The 17,860-nt window shown below is 39.0% G+C and overlaps 1 protein-coding gene across 1 annotated transcript in view; it reads left to right on the forward strand.

Annotated features, from left to right (window-relative positions):
* LOC124170800 (MOXD1 homolog 2-like) overlaps positions 1–17,860 on the forward strand; it is a 969,195-nt gene that overhangs the window by 92,357 nt on the left and 858,978 nt on the right. The gene's annotated exons all lie outside the window — the stretch shown is intronic.

A 17,860-nucleotide genomic window follows, 5' to 3' on the forward strand; every position in this document is an offset into this window, starting at 1 on the left:
GGATGGCGGCATTGTACGAGACAGGCCGAATTACGGCGTAGGATTGGTATGCGGGATTTGGTTTAGCGCGCGGAGTTACCCGGCTTCGGCCTGGCGAGCAGATATTGTCGCGCGGAACAGCCCTGTTATGGGCCACTTGGTGTAATTTCACGCCATAGCCTCGGGCATCGTTTATTTGCTTAAGGCTTTTATCGCTAGAATTCCCCGTCTCTCGGGAGTAACGAATGTGCTAATGCGAAGGCTCTTATGAATTCTTAGACGCTGCTTTGTCCACTTAAAAAAAAAAAGACAAAGTGAGCTACGGGACTGAGCTGGCTGGGAAAAATATTGTTCGTAGGGAAGGAGGGCCTCGTCTGGCTTAATGAGCGAAATGAATTGAAGAGGAGGAAGGTAGCGAAGTATGCACGTCACAAAGTCTTCGTCTCCGGATCACATAACGTTGTCACAACGTTTATTCCTCGTGGTCTGTTGCTTTCTTTTATGCCTTTGAATTTTCTCATGGAATTGCTTGAGGCTTGAGTGGGCGAATGGTAGTTAACTTCGGTGTCGGAGATAATTTAAGCATTATGTCATCATGAATACGTGTATTTTATGGAACGCAATTAAGATATATGTCTCTTTCTTTTATTCTTCCATATTGGTGGAATGTTTTATCAGGCTTTGTGTGATTGCAAGGTATCGTAACAATTAAAGCAAGTTTTATTACTCATCATCACTGGTCAACAATCCTAGGATTGGTTTGACGCAGCTCTCCACTCGGTTCTCCTATCAGCTAATCTTTTCACACCTACGTATTTCTTCTCTTTCATATCTCTCTTCACTTGTTCAGTTTTATTACTAGCAGTTAAAATCTTTAGAAGGATGAAAATCGAATAAACTAATTCGTTAAATTAAGGCAATTCATTTAACTATACTTAGCTATGACCTATATTGTTTACACATACTTTATTAACATCCCTGAGTGAAGGCTAGTGGCTAACTACCTAAACACAAATCTACCCGTAGACTTAGATCAACTAAACTTTGTTTAATTCAGGTTATTCTCGCAAAGAGCTTGTAGAAAAGTTGATTCTAGGGCGATTTTACTACTTGAAAGTGTTACATAAATTTAGCTCTCATATATATATTTATTCATAATTCCTTTAATAAATAGATATGCGATTAAAACTCTTATAATTTCCTTAAAATAGCAGATTTTTACCACAAAAGCATGGCTTATATTTACCTGTCAAATGTGAGAGCGTGCAAGCGCTGACTGTCTCCCCTCGAATTCATGAGGCAAGCATACTGTTTCTTGAGCGTCAATTAATGTTCTACATGATTGTGTGGCTTCCAAAGTTTCCAAAATAACTTTTATATTCTACAGAAGCTCCCTCGTATTTTAAATCAGTGATTCGATCCACAATTGAAATTGATATTGCCGTGTATGGGAGATATAATGTCACTTACATCGGCTTTTCACTTGGAATAAAACTTGACAGACGAATAATGAATTTTTGAAGAAAAATAAACAAATTATCGATTCAACACAAAAAAACGCGAGAAAAATATGGGAGGAAAAATTAATACACTCAATACGGAAACGGAGTAACCTCTAGGTTTACCATGCATAGGGAAAGCAACTTTCTGCGCATACAATTTGGAGATCGTGAGAATATTTTTTATTTTTACTTAACTTTCAAATTTTCTTGTTTTTCTAAAATATTTTGAGAGAATTGAGGTTAAAAATTTTATTTTACGAAAAATATACCCTCATTTTAATTTGAATTCCCTATCTGTCTTTTGCTCGCCCACAGCTTCGTTTTTTACGCCCGCAGCTCGCGTGCCAAGGGTCCTGACTCCGGTGCGCTCGCGTGACTTACAGGAGTTAAATGGCTTGCTCAACGTGAGACACGGGATGGGATCGCTCAGAATTTTATTCATTCCCGATTCTGTAAAATTTTGATGAAATAATGAATATTCATTATTTTTTTTTCTCTATTTTATCCCCTTTTTTCGAGCTATTGGCGAGGAAGCATCGAAGTTCTTGACCCCTCTCACGTGAAGCGGCAAAAAAAGTTTGTGACGTCACTCGCTGCTCCTGTCCTATCACATTGGGTTCTGCGCAAAATTCGCGTTCTTTCGCGTACTTTAGGACCTAGAGTGCTCATTAAACCTTTAGGTGTTATTTGGTGACTTTCGACTCATTATTCACTGAGAATTTGAAGTGTCTTCACGTGGTATAATTCTTTTTTCTTCTAAACTCTCTCTTTCTGAATAGGCGTTTTCCAACGAATTTTTAGACCCCATATTTTGAGGTGAGACACAACTGATGCCCTTTTATTGCTTCCCACATGAATTTTATTTCTTCTTACGCTCTACATCAAATTTGTAGTGGGGTATTAAAGAAACTACTTTAACTTGTAATGGCATTTTGGTAAAAACCTACCGTATTTTAAAAAACCGTATTTTTGGTGTCACCAATCTTGACATATTTACGTGGCACGCAAACGTCCTACCTATTTTGTCCAATAGGACTTATCATTTGTCAGGAAGAAATAGACTATCCATTAGTGGGCACGTAGCTTCAAATATTCTCTTCATCCATCGCAACCTATTCCATGTTTTGCATAAAGATAGTGCTTGCTACGTGGGAGCACTCCATTTTGAACAGCCTTTTCCGAAAAAAAGAACCTTTTGTCTTCCCGAGCTCCAGCCTCAATAACTTTCAGCGGAAGAAAAAGGAAAAATAGGAATGATAAAGCATCGTGGAGCGGTGCCGGGTGGCCTTGTACTGCATTCCCCGTGACCTAGAGCGAACATGGCGACATCCTAAATACTCCTCCATCCCTGGCGAGCCCATGCCCCGGAAGGATCGCCGAAAATTGAGCGAGGATCAAGCCGTCGTGGAGGCAAATGGAAAAGAACGGTCTCTCCAGCCCTGTGGCAGCCACGCGTGGAATAAAAAATCCGCAAGAGGCGCGACCATCGCCGGATAGACTCGGTCTCTTATGTCATCATTCTCACGAAGAGAGCTTCCTCGCAGTTGTATATAGGAACGTGCTTCGCTCTGAAGATCGGAAAGACGTTCATGCGTCGCAGTCTAATTCGATTTATTGTCATTTCTTTCTCTATATTTGGGAATAAAATCAGGTAAACAGTGCGGCGGACCCCATCTCTCAAATCAAAGCTACAAGTTGAGCTCTTATTTTGTTGGCCTGTGATGTTAACCATTGTGTGTATACCCGGATTTTCTTGAACATAAGCACACCTGGATTACCACAAAGGAATAAACTGGAGTTTATAGAATATAGATGGATAAAGAAAATATAAGATTAAATCGGTCAGTTGTTTCATTTTTTCTTAGATAAGTACGTAAAAAATTCGTCATTTTGTATCTTTCAAATACTTTTTACTTATTTACTTGTAAATATTAGCAGTTGAAGGTAAGAAACTACCATTAAACTAGATTTGGTTTGATTTTTTGTTTTATGTATGCTTGTTTTAGGGAGAGATTTAGAACAAAAAGGTAAAAAAATGTGTAATGCAATGCATATGATGAGCATGAGATCAATTTCAAATATTTTACTGCCAAAAACTTTAAGTTGGAAAATGTTTTGGTCCTGGAATCAACGACTCTGATAATAATGAACGCGTCTCGAAACAAAGATTAAGTTCATAAAATTATCGCAGGCACTGAAATTTACTACCTATGATTTTGTATTGCAATTGTAGATTTTCATTCCATCGCAGGTTTACATAGTTTAGGGTGGTAAAACTTGGAAAATATGGAGTTATGACGTACTTGTAACAAAGTAATGGGCAGGAATTTCGCGCTTCGCCAGCTCCTGAAAGTAAGGAACTCTTGCAGCACTCACAAAATAAATCAAGATATGAGGGGGGTTAAAAAGGCTGCAGGTCTTAGGGAAATGTTGTAGAAGAGCATTCATGTGAACAGATTTTGACAACTATGCAACTTGAAAATGATGTAACAAGTCGCATCTTAACAGCTGAAAGTGTATAAATTCAGCAAACGTATCGCCAAAATTCCGCGAAAAATTGTCTGTTTATAAATATATCTATTAAAGCTTGGGAAATATATTTCAGTTATTCATATATATGAATCAATACTTAAAATAATGCACATGGTAAAAGCTTCCAAATGATAGGGAGTTGAAGGTCACAATTTGGAGGAAACGCGCGAGTGTTACCTATTGTGAGTGGCACGAGCACTTTTTAAAAGAGCTGCCAAATGTTTAGAATATGTGGTAACTTCTTCGTGATAAAGAGTATGATATTTATAGAATTCTGTGTTTGAAGTGAAATTATTAAGGAGAAGCTTCACCGATTTCGGTCCTTAACTATAAGATAAAAAGAGAAAATGTTTGCTTAGCACCGAAGATTGCAAAACTCTCCCACATTCGTCAATCCCTGAAATCTCTCAAATCATTCTTAGCATGTTCATTTTCGATATTTTGCTTTTTGGTGAATAATAATACTTTTATTAATTTTGACTAACTTATTTTCTCACGTTCTGTTTTGTATCATTTTTGCAACTACAAATGAGACTTGTGGCAAAATTCAAATATAAATCTCGAGGTCGCAATTTTAGCGGAATCTTCCATCTTTTGCGTTAAAGCCTCCGTTGTGATGATAAACGCTTGTTTGCTTTACGGAAAGCAAGCGGGGAATAATTTTCGTCCCATTTCTTGTTTGCTTGCTCTCACTTAGGCGCTCCAAGGCCACGTAAACGTGTATTGCGCCGTGGGTCTTATGCATCCGCTAGCTAATCCTATCCTACACGAAGTGGTGACTCATTAAATTGCCTAATTAGTAAAGTCGTCGAAAAACAGTTTAAATGTTTGCGCCCTTTGAATCACTACCTGCTTAGTTAGCAGGCCCTTTTTAAGTGCCTGCAATTTTTGTTTGTGTGCTAATATTATCATGATCCGATAGTAGTTATCAAGATTATTCTACCTGAAAAATGATAGCCTATATTTTTAATGTAATGCAACCATTAGAAGGTATAAAAAATGCTATATCATAATTGCTAATATTTTACCATCTTAAAATCGGAAGATAAAATATCGTTTTGTAATTGCTTGAGATATGATAAATTTCATTGTTTAATGTATTTGGATTCTCGATTTTTTGTTCAAATTGAATTGCAGGTTAAGGGGTGTTTTGATGAAACATCTCATCTATTAATTAGAATATACCTTTATTATTTAATTCGTCACGCTGGTTTACCCTATAGATATATTTTATCCATTTAGAACAGGTATCATTCCCTTTCCAGCCTCTTTAATGCCGTGCTCTGTTTTGAAGACTTCACGGAACCTCATCCCTTAACGCCAGCGCTAATCTTTCAAATCTTTATAATTTTTCAGCGTAAAATATATAAGAATGAAACTCCGACTCCCTCCGAGTATCTCACAACCAATATTTTTCCATTATACTGATTTTTACTGAAGATTTTCCTAGTTAACACCTTTAACCCTTTCTTACCCGGCGTTATTTCTGGGAAAATCAAACTTGAAGATTATTCATTCAGAAAACATGGATATTTTCAGGTCAATCCAAACTATCAACAGCAGTTTCATATTTGACCATTCCATTTTGTAGCATAAAATTACCAGTAGTTCATATATATTTTTGTACAGCCGATATTGCCCAGTGCACACATTTGTATATGACGTTTCTTTATGTTCCTCAGAATCAACTCTGGACTATAAGGGGTTAACTTTACATCACTTCTAAACGCACCTGTTACTAATAGCCGTAATGTACAGCCGCATGGAAAAAGATTTCTGAATATTTTAATTCTTGCTTAGTACATAGTAGCACACTATTTTTTACCTTAATTTTTGCTGGAAGCACGGTTGTACCATTTTAAACTACCTACCTTAACACTAGAAGCATTGAACTTTCCAACCCAACCAAAACCGTGGCATGGGACTTATTCAAAGGGATGAAACCGCTAGTACATGAATGACAAACATTTGCAAAGGGCGAAGGGACAAAAAAGTCCCGTCCGCGGGTCTAGTGTTAAGCAATAAGTTTCTCCAATTTCTTCGTCCATAGTATTTTCTTCTTCCCTGTTATGATTCCCACGTATCTACGCTCATATAACTCCTCTTCTTGCTTGGTCCATTTTATCTTTTTCATGGTCCTTTCCGCCTTGGTGTTTTTCATTCTGCCCTCCTATTTTTACCGCTGCCACTCCTCCCTCCCTCATCTCGTCCCCTTTTTTCATCTTTGTCCACGGAGTGTTTTTTTTTTCTGCGCGAGGATTTAGTTTGATGACAAGCGTGGAGGGTTTCTCTTCCTCCGCCTCTGGACACGGAGCCAGTCGGCCTCATGGCCGAGTCCCATAGTTGCTCGGGTTCATTTATCTGTTTCCGAGTTCCATCATTTTCAGAGAAAATGATAGTTGGTCGAGTTTTCCGCTTCCATTTCAACGGTTTTTGTGACATGACACCATCGCCTGGGCTACCTTTCGTTTGGCTGGCTCTCGAGATGGGGGTGCACGTTTTTTTACGTTGTCGTCGTACCAAGGCGTTGTGGGCTTTGCCCTTGCGATCATTTGTGCTCCCACTGCTGATGTCCTCACATTTACAGTGAACCTAGTCGATACTGTCTCAATTTGCTATTTTTCTTGAATCTAGTTCTTCAAAATGTGCCCAATATGCTTGCTAAAAATAATTTTATTTTCGTATTAAATTAATTTCTTGCACGTTTCCACGGTTATAAAATGCTATATTTTAAATTCAATTTTATAATAGTGGTTACCAAATTTTCTATCGAGGAAAATGGCAAATATTTAGTTCAGTGTGGAAAAATTCATCTCCAATAACGCTTCTTACTTAATAACGATACTTATCTTCGGATTTTATTTTTTGTTACGTTTTTTGTGTGTATTGAAAATGTATTTCTGTATTTAATGTGTAAACGAGCGCCATACATTGTGTTTAGGTTGATATTATCCCTGCGTTTCATTAAGGACCAAGGTAAAAAGTTTTTAACTGAATTCCGAGAATATTTCTTGGTGCAGTCTCTTACTTCGCGACTTTGCAAGGACTTTATCTAAAGAAATGAAAGGTATAGTTAGTATTATGTAAGCAAAATCACCTGTAAACATCCTTTATCGTTAGTCATGGTGGAATTTGGCTGCCTATGCAAATCGGTAGAGTTTAGTACATTAATGTTATTGCCGCCTGGACGGAGAAGGGAGGAATGTGGCGATTAATAGCGCATCTAAAACGGGTTTGTTACGTGATTGACAGGGTAATTTTTTTTCGATGATAGCTGCCCACTTCTTGCACGCGATGCCAAATGAATACGTCATTGCTCCTCAAGGTCAAGTACTTAAGCAAAGATGGCCGACAGAAAGCTCTATCTCTTAGTGATCGCTCTAATACCTTGTGACCTCGAAGGGCTTCCCGCCCCAAAGGTCACCTAATGAATGTAACTGCCAATGGAGTTATCAAAAACGCCAGCCTAGGTCGGCATTAATAATGAGGTATTTTGAAATAGCTTCTATGATTTCTAGAAGCTTGAAAAATGACCCAATTATTATGTATTCGTTGGTTTATCACCTCATGTGACTCTCATTTGTTCAGAAATGGGCGTTGATGAGCTTTATGAAAGAGCGGTGTAATGTTGGCAGACAGCCGTTCCTTCATTACGCAATGAGGAATAAAGGATATCAAGATGCGTCGTAAGATTTTCATACAAATTTCACGGGCACATTAATTGTCGTTGTGTAATGTATTTGAAGGAAGCTATCTAGCCAAAATATTGGCTGGAAATCATATCATGACGGTCCACATGCCTTTAAATAAACCACGAACAATATCGACCACACGGAAGCCCGGATTGGACTAAAGACTTTGAAAGTTTATCGCATCCCTTGTGAAAGTGATGAAGCCTATAGGTATCAGCGAGGCAGAAAGGGTCGAAGTGCCGCGGAATAAACATCCATAGGGTGCTAAGTGTTTCTTTTGAATGTGTGAAAACCCGGAGGAGGAAATGTGGTAGAATCATTTTCAGAGCCATATATGATACAATATATATTTTTATTTTTATTGGAGGAACCAGGCTCATATTAGGTTCCCCATTTCAAGGTTTGGAATTATGCTCATTGCAATTGCTTTGCTATGCATTGATTTCCATTTGGAATTATGCTCGATTTCATTACCATGCTAACATCGAGTATTTCCTAATTTTCAAATTATTTTGGCAAAATTTAAAAATGTTTTTCCTAGTTTATTTAGGTTGGGACGCTGTATCTCCCGTCACTATTTATGGGTAGTATCATTATTGTTTTTCACTGCATGATTTTTCTACTAGGATTTGTATGTGGTAACTCAGATGGCGGCGGTTTTGAGCTATTTTGTTCATGTAGTCTACATCCCTCGCATATACAATGCTGATGTTATTCTAGGCACAACATCTGCATCTTAGAACCGAAAGTTTTCGACCTAGGTGGCACTTTTACCACCCAGGGAAGAAATATTAGCCATCTGGTAGCTATATTCATTTAGGAAAGACTACATGAGCTGATTATTTGCTTTTTTAGACTTCATATTTACGAATGAAATTTTTGCGAAAACTTTTAATTTTATAAAAATACGAAGCATCGATTGGGAAATAATATAAATGGATGGTCTTTGCTGAGATGTTTGTAAATGAGCTACTGAAAGCCCAGGATAAATACTTCCTGTAGGAGAATAGCAGCTTTAACAGTCTTATGAACTTAGCCTCGTAAAATGACGATTTTCCTGCGACCGGCAATGTCCAACCCTGCTTCCTTCCTTTCGATAATTGAATCCCTGATGAGTAGACAAAGACGGGGGCAGTTACTCTTACTGGGACTAAATTGCTACTCTCCCATTAATATTTTATTCGTACATCCTGTCAATTTTCCAAACGTGCATCCGCCTTATTGTTAGTCTCTCCAATTTCAATTATCCTGTACTGCATTTGTTTCTTACTAATAGATGATAGGTTGCACGGATGTTCCGGCAGCGTATGTGTGACTGTCAGTCTTCCTCGCCGGATTGTGAAAAAGAAAAAAAAATCCATCTTCCATCGAATTATCGATTGGTTTCATATTCTCAAATCAGGGACGGCGATTTTTTTATCTTTAGAATTGTCTCATATCGCCAATTTAAAGCTCTCGTCTTTGCTATAGCACTCCGTATATAAAATACTTCGTATGTTTTCTGTTTACGTAAATAAAATATTGTTTTGCAGTAATACTGATGTGTGACCTTCCATCCACCAAATAAATATCACTTTTGCGATAATTACCTATTCGCTTTTTCCAATGAAATGTTAACGCATTTATAATTTTACCTGTGGTTATTTTACAAAATTATTTTAGGTCAGCGGAAGAATATGGTCAGGGGAGAAACAGCCACTTTTTATTTATTTCCATTGTGATGAAACAGCTTTTGCTCGTTCTCACGAAACTAATTTATCAACTTACCTGAAGGCAACAGTTTTATATATGATGGCTTGAAAATTCAATGGAAATTATGAATATAAAATATCCAGTTTTTTTTTCTTCGAGAAAAAGCTTTTTAAGGTATTCATTATTAAACGTTGAAGACATGCTGCTTCCGTATTTTTCTCCTTTAAAAAGTCTTCTTCTACGTTAGCTATCCACCTGTTTCACTGAAAAATCGTAGCTTTGATATATCCTCGAGACAGTTATTTCTTTCCGGCCATCTTTTATCCAAGGTAAGAGATTTATTCCAGAAATTGCAAGTGGAACCGTATGAAAAATCGTCTCGTCTTTTAATAGCCTCAATTCTAGTATTTTAGGATGTGACTTTCGAACTTTTTTATAATTACTGATACTAATTGGATCGAGAAGTAGGTAACTATATTTCGCTAATTTTAATTTATTTGGAAGCCAATTTTCCCTCTTTTAAAAATAGTCAGTTCTCTCTGGCCCAAATTCTGTATTTATTCTGAAAGAGAAAATGTTGCATTTGAAGAGTCTACTCTCGCAAGGATCAAGGTGCTATTGGCGAAGAGCGTCGTCGAAGCGATGACGTGGAGAGCGCGTGTCTTCTGGCCCAGCTCGAGACTTAAGTCCCCAAGCAATGGGCGTTGCAGACAGCCCCAAGTCCTTCTCAGGGGCCATCTCGTTGAGTCGGTGGGATACGATCAGGAGTCGTTGCATATCCCTTCGTTGCACTTTGCTCGATTACCACGGGATCAGGTACGTCGGTATACCTACAGCCCACGCGTGGCCATTACTTCTCCATGATGAAGGGGCCAGGTCTTGGGAGTTTATTTCCGGGTGAGCTAGATATCTCCACCAAGTCTTCCCGTCGTTTCTCATTCAGCCGTGTCTTCTCACAAGATTAACGTGCCTTTGAGTTCTCGAGCCCATGAAACGTTACTCTTCATTCGCGCAGAGACGGGAGCTTCCGTAAAAGCGTGAAGAAAGATGTGGTAGTTGAGGGTGACACCAGGTGGCCAGCATTGGACACAATATCATGTGTGCTAGGAATAATTTTAACGATAAAAACTGACTCCATTATGCTGTTAACATTATTGCTGTAGTGTTATTATAGTATAAATAGTGGTTCTTTTATACCCTCTTGATTTTCAGGTGTTTCAACATGCGTTGACAAAATGAATGTACCTACAAGTGGCGCACTCATAGCTGTCGACTTTCCCTCTATGAAATCTTCCTCTACGCCACGTATGAGACCGTCAATTATAATTTATAACTCATGCTTCAGCTCCTGGGCTTGGAAAAGAAAACTTTTTAAGTGGAAGTATTCCATTTATGATATTTACCTCCTCAGAAACACTTGTTTCACACTTGCTCAGATTTGTAATTTCCTCTGTAGTATTCGCTATTCATGATCTATATTTGTCCCATTTAAAAAAATAATTATTTTTGTCTAAGACCATGTGGAAGAATTTGTAGCTAGCTACTGTTTTGTGATTAAATTCTATTGAAAAAAATGCTTATAAAATCTTAGTAATATTGCATACCCCAAAAAAGATTTTCTGTTTATAGATACTTATTTACTCAGTTCAAAGGACACAGCTATTATGTCTAAGACTGCGACCATATGCTTTGCAAATATTATTTCCTAGCTATTTTCTTCGTTGTTACGTTGGTTTCGAAACATTTTGGTGTGGTATTAATTCAAAAACACACATTGTGTTTTGCATACGCTTCCTGATCAATGAAATTTTTGTTTCTATATTTAACAGGGCAATATATTCAGAAATTATTATTGTGGCACGGATAAAGGGCGTACTTTTATGTTATGAACTACTGTAGGATATGTTGTTTTCCGTTACTTCACGTTTTCATTATGAATGTCTTTCTGAGTGACTTTTACCGGATTTTATGGAATACTGTCTGCGTTCCCATAGATTTCGCCTGTATCGCTTTGACGCTAGTACGCATGACCACGGACAAATGGGACGTCTTCCCGCTCTTGATACAGCACTTCGTGAAGAACCACGCAGCTGAGAGCGTCCTCCTGCGGACTGGAGTGTAAATTGCTTGCGATTAGAAATTCGTTTATGGTGGCGCCATGATGCGATACAGAGTTCCACGCTCGCCCTCCTCATACCCTCTATCTCTGGGAGAGTATCTAGAGACGGCGAGTATGAGGTGGGCCCGGAATGTTAGTTCGAGTCCAGCACCTTGGGTAGTGCGAGCATGGGTAAGGTGTTCCGCCTCCTCATCTCCTCTTCCCCCAGTAGTTGGCTCCTAATGTGCCCCCATCTCGCCCGCATCATTGCCCGGGAGCGGAGTTGGATTACGTCTGGGTCTCATGCGCAACTCTTCCTCCAAGAAAAGGGACGAAGAGATGGTGTGTCTGAAGCCGTGTGGCCAAGAAAGTGAGGTCCATTTCCTCCCGCGCAGACAATGGCCCTCGCGCGGGAACGGGATTGGGGTTGGGAGAGCACGTGACGAATAGGTCACAGCTCCCTCTCGGCCGGTAGAATGGGGCCGCCAGGGATAGGGGCCCGCATCCCATTCGACGAGGTGTCCGGAGTGACGCGAGGCTCTCACAAGAACCGTGTCCGGGAATGAAAAATGAAATCTCCGCTTATGGCTCGCTGTCTTTTCCTCCCTTCCCACCCTTCGTCCGTTGCGAGCTCACCCCTCAACCCCACGGGTCCGACCTCGGCGTCGGAGGAGGAAAAGAAAGGTAGGAGGTGGAGGAGGCCGGAATGATATAAATGGAGGATCTTGGTCCTCCCTCCCCGAAGCCCACGGTGCAAATGGAAGGATCTGCTTCCATCCAGACCCGCGGAAGAAAACTTAATATCACCTTGTCTCGAAATGGGTAACTTTTCGGGTCAGATTGGTGCACGAGCTCTGGATGCCTGTGCCATCAACCCCTACCCATAATAATGTATCTCTCTTTCCTCACGTAGAGAAGTGGAATTTTCTAGTACCTAATCCGTTTTTGACAAGAGCGTTTCCATTTTTTATCGCAGTTAAGAAGAGATGCCTTCTAGCAGACTCATGCAGACTGTTTCAAACACAAAAGGCTCGATTTCGTTTCGATAAGCTTTATTTTAATCTCCTTTTTGACGAATGTTTTTTTCGACCACATAATTTCATATGGATGTTATTTTTCTAAGCTCCGTTGCATAATTTATGTTCATTTACGATGTGGTTGATTATTGTTTCCAATTTTCATTTATGAATTCCAACACTTGGGGATGATAGTAGTGGCGGATACAGATGGGGGGCGCAGGGGGCGCGCCCCCCCCCCTTGCGGGTCCGCTTGTATTGCCGAACATTGCAAAACCACCATTGTAACTTTTTTATATCATGAGATGGCATTGTCTTTTACATGTTTATAATCACTTCAAATAAAATTTTCATATACTTTGCCTGTGACTTGATCATATTTTATAACGATAAAAGTAAAGACAACTCAAGATATGTTGCGCCCCCACCTTGAGTTTTTTCTGTATCCGCCACTGGATGATAGTATAACTGTCGGAAGGAGAGGAATTATGCACACTTCTAGTTTAATATCGGTGGTTGCCTGTGTACCTGTTACTTATAATTTTTGCCGTTATTCTTTGATGACATTCCCGTTGTCCACTTATTCTAAGATAAGTATCTGCCACTCCATCAAAACGATATAGGAACTTCAAAAACGCCCACATTTTTGTCCTTCCATTCATAATGCCCGAAGGTTTATTATAAGATTTAATTCTGAGGTTTTCTGTCCTATTATTGCAATGAGGTAGAAAAGAAAAGAAATGGAAAAAGGAACAGTAGCGTCGAAAATGCATACCTCCCTTGGCACGGTTATGTGTGGATGTCTTTTCATCAAGTGTTAGCCAGTGTGTTGTAAAAGATTTATTTTTAAATGGCCTTATTTGGAGATGGTAATATGTCCCTTATTGTTGTATCATGCCATGGTTTTACGCTTCAATAAAACTGAATGTACGACTTGCGAATGCATTCCTTACATGTTAATAATATGCGAAATCTGCAAAACAGGTGTTTACTCCATACCCTGTGAATTGTGTTCTCATATCGAGGAATCCCCGCGCAGTGTCAGCTCCCGTGCCCACGTGGAGTCTGGCGCATTATTCACCGCCGAATTTCCATCGTCATCTCTCCCTCCCGCCCTCCTACCTCCGTCCCACCCGCGCGCGGGAAAATCGTTTTTCTTGCCTCTCTCTTTCTCTCTAGCACTTGCATCTCGCCTCTCGGAGCTCCCCGTCATCCCCGCTGACTCCCCCTCCAAATCTCCGGTCTTTTTCCCCGACGATGAAAATGGTGCTTAAGTATAGGCTCTGCTGTCTTCTATCGCGCCATGCTCTTTTTCCACTCGAGTCCCAGTCTTTTTTACTCTGGACTTCCGGTGAGAGAGGGCCTCCAGCACTTTTTTCCCCGTGCGTAACTCAATAAATGACACCAAATTCGCAATGGTAAGGCGTCTGCCATGAGAGGGAAGCGTTATGTATTACCAGACATAATCGAGTAATGTTCTTTTCTTCATCCTCGGTGCGTTTTCTTTTCTCTCCCAATGGTTCCTCGCTCTTCCCTTTTTAGGGGTTTCTCTGTCGTTAGAGCATTCGCCATGGCGCTTAATCTCTTCAAGAACATATGGCAGTGGTATTATATGTGACGCTTCCCTTTTTTCTTGTCTTCAGGGGCAATTTCATACGGTGCACTACCTTTATTTTCCGCTTAGTGAGATTCCCAAAGGGTTTTATAAAGTAAAGAAATACTATGCCTGGACTTTTGAAAACTAGTGCCTTATTCTCAGACTTTATCCTAATTAAATTGCCCAGTAATCAATGTTAATTTTTTATTGGCAATATTTAACCATAAATTGTATTTATATATTTTTTTTTTTACTTTTCCCCTCATCACTAAATGTTTGAATTCATTATTTTTAAGTGTTGAGTTCAACTTAACCTTTTTTTAGCAGAAATGTTCTATATTTAGTTCATTTACAATGAGGCTGCTAATATTATCCTTAGTATGAAATTTTAAGGTATTCGGATGAGTAACGGTGTTTTTTATGTCTGCATGCGAACATCTCATTTTCAAAATCCAACTTTAAGACTTATTGGACCTGTTTTGTATATTTCAATCACTGGGGGCAGTTAGGTCAAATGCAATTCTCGTAAATTTGTTTCTCGTGTTCCTAGAACTTTTCAAAGCTCTTTTATTAATGGTACGGTAGTCGTTGAGACAAGGGTATTATATTGAAGAGTACCGAATACATCCTTCTAAAGCTTTTTTCATGATGCCACTTCGGAAGCATTTGGATCGGGTTTCAAAATTTAAAACAGCTTGGTGATCCATTTATTCTATATACTTTTGATGATTATTATATTTTCCTTGCGAGGAATAGATTTGAAGGATATGAATTCAAGAGATTATATCATCCCTAATATAAATTTTGGTTAATGGCCGTAGTAATAGCTTATTCCCTCCTTAACTTCAGATCGCTCTACCGTCAGCAACCTTAATCACAAATTTTGTAAACCTAGTACAATGCGCGGTATCTAACAGCGCATCAGTAGCTTTCTTGAGAATCCTCGATGGTAATATTCGTGTGTTTAATGCTCGCAACTTACGTGATCATTTCCTCATTCCCTTTCAAGAGGGTAACCCAATTTAAGGGTGCAAGAGACATAGCTGTTTTGCAAATTATTAAACGGTCCATTAGAATTCGGTACGGAACATGCGTGCCTGCGGGAAGAGGTTGGCCGCAGCAAATAGCTTTCGTCCAGAGGAAATAGTCTCCAGTCAGTTTCCAAAGGACTTCAATATATCATTCGACCGTGAAATTTTCGTGAAATTAAGTGCGTTTTGGCCCGTAAGTTGCTTCGGCCCTTTTGAAGAGTTTCTTGAAATATTTGCGGCTTCTGTAACTTCTTGAAGGAACGGCGATGATTTGGTTGCCTCGAACTGTTTTTATGGCTATTACATGAGCGTTTTACGAGTAGCTTAAATCCAATTACAGGCGAAAAAACTTTTGCATGATCCACGACTAGAATCCTACCGAGATATTTTCACCTTTTACAGCTGGGAAGTGCTTTGCGGCTGCTATTACAGAGCTGAGGAAGATCTGCAAATTGCTATATATCACAGTCAATTTTTTTCTCTGAAAAAATATGCTCCTGGCTCTTATGGAAACTTGCGTTTTTTAATCCAGCGTACGCGGATGAGCATGTATAAATCCCATGAAATGGAGCATTAGAACTATTAAGGAGTTAGGGATATGTCCGATATCATTATTTTTTCGCGCTGAGCAATTTTTTCGTCCAGTGCTACCTTTGTTCTTCAAGTCAAAGCATTCCTATTGCGGTAGACTCTATGTGAGTAAGGACGTAAGCTCTCCTTTTTTGCATGCGTACAAAAACGGATATTTTTAAGATTAACTTCCATACAGCTTCGTGTTTAACGCATAACAACTCATAAGTTTGGTCTCATGACTATTCTTCTTGGTGAATAAAAATCAATTACTCGCGGATTTTTTTCTTTTGGAAGCTATCGCAGGAGTATCTGCGCTTCTAAATGTCTTTACGGGTATTTTTAATTTTGCATATATTTTGCTAGTTGAATCTTTCTTGCCTAAAGTAAGCACTATTAGTTCTCTTCCTCAATCAGCGAAATGAACCTCGGCCATGATTTGTTTGCACGCATAAATATTTTTTTAATGTACTTAGTGGTTTATTATTTACATCGCTAATATCTCTCGTGGTAAAACGTGAATTTGTTAACCTTCCTCTGGTACCGGAGTGTAATTTTTCATCCCACAAATTAAGATTTGTTTAGCATCCCGGATTTTTCTTTCCCTCCTTAAGGAAAGTGTTCATTTCTAGTCTAAGTATGATCAGTATTTCATGATTCGCAAGGTAATATAAGTCAAAGCCGCTATGAGCGTACCGTAGCCCTCACGCGATGTAATACGCGGCCCATTCCGGCTGTCAGTTTGACCGCTAACTCTGTGTATGAGATAGTGATCTCTCCCACAGTGGAGCTCTATGTAGCTTATTGAAATTCACACCTTAAGAGTGTGTCAAAGCTACATCCCAACTCATATGGAAGTCACGCCAGCTTTACTGCATCCTATTTTGTATCCAAGCCCTCTTTATTCACGTGAGCCGTTCTTGGTACGATCAAAGTGTCGCGATAAGCATTTAGTCACCTGATGCACAAGATTGGAAGGCGAAATGGTTGTACTTTGGGTCGTTGCATCGGGTGGAGAAATAGGAGAGTATAATAATCAGGTGTTTGGGAAATAATGTTTCATAATGTCTGTCTAGTCTCTATCGACTCAATGAAACATGTGAGCTTCCCACGTACTATTTGTGCTTACATCGGGGTTTGGTTGACGAAATAGGATTTCATCAAAATTTTTGTGCTACGTGGAGGACTTTTCTGACTGCGCTTTTATATTTCTGCCTTTCAATGTTAATGTTTGTGAATGGATTTAGGTGAAATAAACCGGAAAAATTGCCAGTTTTCCCTAAAATTTCAAATTTGATGACGAAATACAGTGTATATGAAATTTACTTTTAAAAGAATGATACGAGATAGAGTATATTGCTTGCAAGTTGAATTTTTGTGCCTTATATAATACCATTTTAAATTTCCTGCCCAGACTTAATTGGATTTCAGTTGAGCTAAGCAAGCTCCTATTTCTTTACAAAAACCTTAATGCTTTTTGGCCATGCCTCTTTTTGTTTCCTTTCCTTCTGCTTAAAGGTTACTAAGTAATATGTTTCATTCACAAGAAAATATTATGTACCGGAAGAATACTTTACCGTAATTAAACGCTGCTTTTTCAACACAATGCAATTCTTTTCTCTTGAATATAACGATTTCATCTAATTATTCCTTTGCAAAAGTTCAATTGGAATGGACAACTTCAATTTCTACCTCTCGCAAGGGAAGAAATCTATGCGATTTTCAATCGTCTCGGGCACTCGTGATTATATCTTCTAGCCTATATTGTTGATCGCTTTCGCTGATAGAATGAAATCATACAGTTTTTTCTGGAGTTCATACCTCACCTATTCCTGTTATCTCAAGTTTTGACGGGTAAATAATCACAGGTTTTTCGGTGATATTCCGTTATGCTGAGCGAGTCTGAAAACGTGTATCTGTATGGAATACAGCAAGCTTCATTGTAGTGATGCGTATATTTTGGAACGATTTTTTTCTATGATAAATCATACTGCACTTGATTGTAATCGTAAGGATATTTCTATTAGGTCGTAGCTAACTTTAAACTCCCATTTGCTACCTCAGCATCAGACCGCATCAACGCATCTCAGAGAGGATTCCATGTACCACTCACCCTCCATTGTCTTTTAGGAATTCGTAATATAATCGTAT

The sequence above is a fragment of the Ischnura elegans genome, chromosome X (genome assembly GCF_921293095.1).
Source record: "Ischnura elegans chromosome X, ioIscEleg1.1, whole genome shotgun sequence".
Classification (NCBI taxonomy): Eukaryota; Metazoa; Arthropoda; class Insecta; order Odonata; family Coenagrionidae; genus Ischnura; species Ischnura elegans.